Below are 6,010 nucleotides of genomic sequence, written 5' to 3'. Positions count from 1 at the left end.
CCAAAAATACATTTTTCACTCTGAGAATCTGGGTAAAAGAAGGTGGGAAAAGCTATTCACAGGATGACATGATTCAAGTATGAATGTTAACAGAATTAATTGGTATTGTAAAAACTTAAATCTCTAGCATGAGTACAAAATGAATTATCTCACAAGTAGGAGGGGTGATTTCACTACCATCAAAGAAGATACAGTATGCAAGCTTGTCCTTTGGACCCACAATCCCTGTGTACTGAACGATGCCATGGGAAGAGTAGCAGAGAAACAATAGCAGCAGAACCAAGAACTACAGCACGGGACAAAGCATTGGGCTTCCTAGTACACAGAGCAAGTAAAGCTTAGTGACTTTGGACAGGAAGCTTGTTAATATGGAGCCCACACTTTAAGGACTAAGGTGTGCCTGACCTAAGCCATCATATTTTCAATCATAGTGTATACATGTGAAAATTAGACAGTGAACATCAAAGACTGGATAAGAATTGTTGTTGTTGTTAAGTGTCGTTGAGTTGGTTCCAACTCATAGAGATCCTTTGTGGCATTTCCAAAGAGTGGCTGGTGAGTTTGAAATACTGACATTATGGTTAAATTGGACCTTGCAGTCCAGTGCTTTATCCCACAGGGCCACAAATGCATACAATTTGATGCATTTAAATTATGATATTGTTGAAGAAATTTGAGTATAACATGGACACCCAGAAGAACAAACAAATCTGTTTTGGAAGAAGTACAGAAAAGATGCTTCTTAAAAGCCAGGATGGCAAGACTTTGGCTCATGTACTTTGGACCATGTTAGGAGGAAGGACCAATCCCTGTAGAAGGACAACATGCTTGGTAAAGAAAAGGATCAGTGAAAAAGAATTCCATCAAGAAGATAGATTGACCCAGTAGCTATACCAATAAGCTCAAACATATGAATAATTGTGAGGATAGACCATGAACTATATTTTCAAAAAATATTATAGGCTATTCTGATGCCATTTATGTATGAGCTTTATTTAGAAACAGTGCACTATTAGCAGGGCTAGTGCTCATAGTTATTTTGCATAGTTGATTAGATAGAGTAATGATGAATTGTACCATATAAACACAAAGTTGCAGAATTTTTTGGAATATAAAATGTGGTTAATACAAAAATAACTCTGATACAATCTTTTAGGATTTACATTGCAAGATAAGGAGAATCTGTTTTTCTTTTTTCTTTTCTCCAGTGTATGGAAGGGGGCTGAAGGAAGGAGAGAGGTAGTGAACTCACAGCAGTGTCTACTAAAAGGGTTGGAATTATATTTCTCATTTGAGAAAGTCCTTCAATCCCCATTTCTGAAGAAGAAGATTCATTCTCTCATCTTTCATCTAGGGCTCTTTGCTAGATATAGTCCAGATGAATGTTGGGAAAGCAGCAGTGAATTCTCAGTACAATTCTGCATGCTGACTCTGCACAGCTGACTCTGATCTAAATCAAGACACTTGACTTGTCTGGGAAAAGAGCCATTGGCCAGTATCTTCAGCCACTGTGCCTCCTCCCTGTGCTTTTGCCCACTGGCCACTGTGGAGTCTGAGCTGGGAATGCGCTGTCATTAATTATTTAACAGAAATATGAGCAGAATACAAAGCTTCTGAAAGACCTTTCCTGAGGAGGTGTCAGGAAGCCAGTGATGATTTCTCAGCTTTCCTTGGCTCTTATACTTCTTAGAAAAGGGACTGTTCTTTTAATAAGCTGAAAAACAAGGCTGATAGTTTAGCCATCCAGTTAAAGATCAGAATGAAAATGGAAATAGAAAGTGCAAGTATGTCGTGTGAAGTTATCTCTTGTTTTTACTGAGTCAGGAAACAAACATGTGGTTGAGGCTTTTTGGAAATTCCCTAGTTGTTCCACACATTGATTCTGCAAAAATCCAGCCTAATCTCTTGTTCACAGTTGGTTTACATGTCTTTATCCCCACAATAATTGTAGAGCACCAAATGTAAATCTTAGCAGCGTAGCAGTAGGTATAGCATATGCCTAAAATTTGTCTCTTAGAGTATTTCAACAGGGAAGAGGATTTTCAAAGTTTTTACTTAATCATTTAATGTTTTCTCTTTCCAAAGTATAACTAAAAAATAAAAATGCTCATTAACCATACAAGTACTTGTGTTTGCAATAGTTCTTTTAAAAAGTTGCTGTAGAATTATGATTCAAGGGGACCCCATGTGGTAGAGCCCTAGTGGTTCTGTCATCCTGAAGGGTTACCATGTCTACTCTACCCTACAGAGTCATCATGAGTTCATATCAACTTCATGGAAGTGAGTTTATTTTGGTTTTTGTTCTTTAGAGCATCCTGTCAATTCTCAGACAGAGAAGTCTCATGTCAATGTTTGTTTTTGCTAAAAGGCATAAGGGTATGTGCTAGTTATTCCAGAGAAGCAAAAGCTTAATATAGTTTCTGTTCACAAATCTGATAATGAAAATCTTCAGCTGAGAAAAAAAAGAATTATGGCTCTTTAGGGACAAGATTCATAGGACATGAGGAATTCTAGAATAAGGAAGTGTAGTCACAGTAGGAAAACAGTAAAAATATCAGCAAAATTAAAAACATTGATATTACTGGGCATAGAAAACACAGGATAAAGAATAAGAATTCAAAATTACACATAATATAAGGCAATGTTTTTGTTATTAGTCGTTAGAATTGATTCACAAGCAGATTACTAGACCTCAGTAAGTATGAAATACCAATCTTTCAAATAGTAGTAGTTTGGTTCACCTAGGTACTCCAATGAGTTAAAAGAGCTTGAGTTGTTGTAATAATCACATGAACTTAGATAAGGGTTGCCATGAATTGGAGCCAGCTCTATTACACCAATAGAGGAAAAGTACAACCTCAATTCAGTGTATTTGAAACCTGGGGTTTAAGTGGAAATCTGAAATTATAGACTTTTAATTTGTAGGATGAATATTTAAAGAAAACAAAAACAAACAATATGATATGGGCATTAGGATGCTAGCATTACATATATGAGTGCTTACAAAAATGTCTCTCATACCACTCCTGAGAGAAGACCTGTTTAGTCCACACAAGTTGAGCCCACAGTTGTTGTTGTTAAGTGCCATTGAGTCGGTTCCAAGGCTGTAAATCTTTATGGGAGCAGAAAGCCTCATCTTTCTCCCATGGAGCTGCTGGTAGTTTCGAACTGTTGATCCTATGGTTTACAGCCCGATTCGTAACCATTATGCTACCAGAGCTCCTTTGAGCCCACAGTGCTGACCCTTAAATGAGATAAGACTTAGTCTTGTGTCACATTACTGATAGTGACAGCCAGACCCTCCTTGGGCTATAGCCTTGACTCTTGGCCATTCTTCTTTCAGAAGGACCCTTGATCACCTCAGAGTGCTCTGAAAGCCTTTAGAACAACATGCAAATGAGCCCAATTTAAAAAAGTATCTCCTTCTTCTTTAGAAGATCTGATCTGGAAATTATCAAAGAAGTCAGGTAGTTATTTGGCCCCTTCCATAGCTATGCTCTCTGGCGTGGTGTGGTAAAGACATAAGTAAGTGTGTTCTTGTTATGGCATACCTTACACATGCACCACACTTGTCAGGGATGGGCCATTTGAAGCAGAGAAACCTGAAAATTTGTGACTTGAGTATCAGGTTTCATTTTTAAACAGATTTCAATCAGTCTGATATCTCTTCTGTTTTCATTTAAAGGACAAAAAATAATTTCTGGATTCTTTTTTTCTTCCTTTCTGTTTTGGGTGTCAGAACAGTCACAGAATTTAAAGTTGAAAGTCTTTAAGAATTGGTTCAGACTTGTGGCTATGTTAATGCATGCTACACCAGAAAAGAAAGGGGAATCGAATATACAGCGTGAGCATTCACATGTCTGTGCATGGATCTTTTTTAGAACAGACACTGAAAAAATACTTTGAATTTCATTCAGTGCTGTGAGTTCCTTGAAGCTTCGTGTTATCTAGATTACTATAAGCATAGTGGTTACGTTCTCATTCACCTCTACCATCATTCTAGGACATTGCAGTCCAATAACCTGTTACAAATATAAGAGCAGAGTGTAGCATTTACACGATATAATATCAGTCCATGTAATCTGTGCTATGGGGAGGGTTTCACATTAAACCCCACCCTCATCTGTCCATGATACCATGTTTATTAGGATGTGAGGTATTGAAGAGTGAATCTACAGAATCTAGACCTTTTTATTCTGCTTTTGACTCTTTTTTTCCCGCCGATATTAAAACCTGTTCGATGTAATCAGCTGATTTTTTCACCCTACTCTTTTCCATGAGCCTGTTCTCTGTTCAATAACAGTAATAAGAGTTTAAGTAAAAGAGTTTTTTTTAAAAGCTTGATATGGCAGTCGATCTTGAGGGAAGATGGGTCAATCTGTTATTATATTTCTTAAATATTTCAGTAGTTTGGGCATTAACTAACAGGACTTTGACATAATCCCAAAATTTCTTTGAAATAAATGCACGTGAAAAGAAAGTCTATACTAAGATTGGACACAGAATATAGCCTCACTGTTAGAAATGTGCATGAGAAAAAATGCACACATGGAAAAAATGAAAAATGTGCACATGAGAAATGCCCACATGGAAAAAATTCTCATAATTATAATATTATAAAGTAATAAACCCTAACCTAAACCACAAACTGAACTTGAATCATGTGGACATTCTTCTTGTGCACATTTACGGCAGTGGGCTTTTTTCTGTATGCAATTTTTACATGGATTTTTTTTCCTGTGTGTTTCTTTTCTGGCTGTGGACACCAGCATCTGGCTCCCAAGCTGTGCTTCTTCTCAATTCATGGAGAAGATCCTGCCCCAATGTGATTTTAAATCTCTGATTATGTACTCAAAACAGAATGAATTTATACAAACAAACAAATGGAGCACAACTGAACTTGAAAGTTGTTTTTTATCAACAGTGGACCAGGGGATCAAGCACTAAGTTCATTTAAATATAAGCAGTTATTCATTCTCTCTTTCTATAAAATGGAATTCCTGTTCAATGTATATTTGGTATAATTTCTCAGCATGCTGCCTCAGACCCTGGGATTGGGAATGTGTGTACACTAAGGAGCTCTGGTAGAGTAGTGGTTACAAGTAGAGCTGCTAATCTCAAGGTCAGCAGTTCGAGACTACCAGCCACTCTGTGGGAAAAAGATGAGGTTTTCTGCTTCTGTAAAGAATATACCTTCAGAAACCCTTTTCAGGGTTGCTATGTGTTGGAACCGACTCCACAGCATGCCACCACCACCACCAAGGAGTCCTGGTGTGGCACTGTGGGTTAATAAGCTGAACTGTACTATTGGCTTGAACTGCAAGGTTGATGGTTCAAGCTCACCAGTTGCTCTTTGGAAACCCTATACAGGGTGCTATGGGTCGGAACTGACTCAAAGGCACTTAACAACAACAACAACAACAATATTTAAAATTTAAACTTGAACAAATGGTTTGTTTTCTTAGACTGTGGTATTTTTCACTAACACTAACCATACCTTGTTTTTAAAATGTTGCCTACTGCTTTTTTTTTTTTTTAAATTTAAGGTTTTTATTGTGGATTGAGTGAAACTTTACAGGGCGTGTCATCAGTTTTACATTCAACAAATCATACACCTTGTTTCATTACAATGATTATAATCACCATCATGTACCATCAATTAACAGTATTTCTCTCTATCCACTTTAACTTTTTAAAAACAGACAAATAAACAAACAAAGAAAACCACTCAGGCATATATAATAATTTACATCTCCAAAGGGCACATTCTGCAAGTCTGCCTCCTAGCCACCAGCTTTTAGTCCCTCTCTTCTTAGTCCATGAATCTAGAGTTCTCAGCCGCTCCCCTTTTCCATGCCCCCATCCCTGCCTCCATCTTTGGCACTGCTGCTTCTCTGGATAAGGTCCTGCATTCTGCTTGTGTACTTCTTTCTTGATGGTCCTAGAGTCCTCTGTTTCTGAGCTGTAAGATTAACCACTCCCCTGTTTTTGTTACAAAACTTCTACCTTT

Source organism: Chrysochloris asiatica, unplaced genomic scaffold (assembly GCF_000296735.1).
Source record: "Chrysochloris asiatica unplaced genomic scaffold, ChrAsi1.0 scaffold00002, whole genome shotgun sequence".
In the NCBI taxonomy this organism is placed as follows: Eukaryota; Metazoa; Chordata; class Mammalia; order Afrosoricida; family Chrysochloridae; genus Chrysochloris; species Chrysochloris asiatica.
This window is presented reverse-complemented; position numbering follows the sequence as displayed.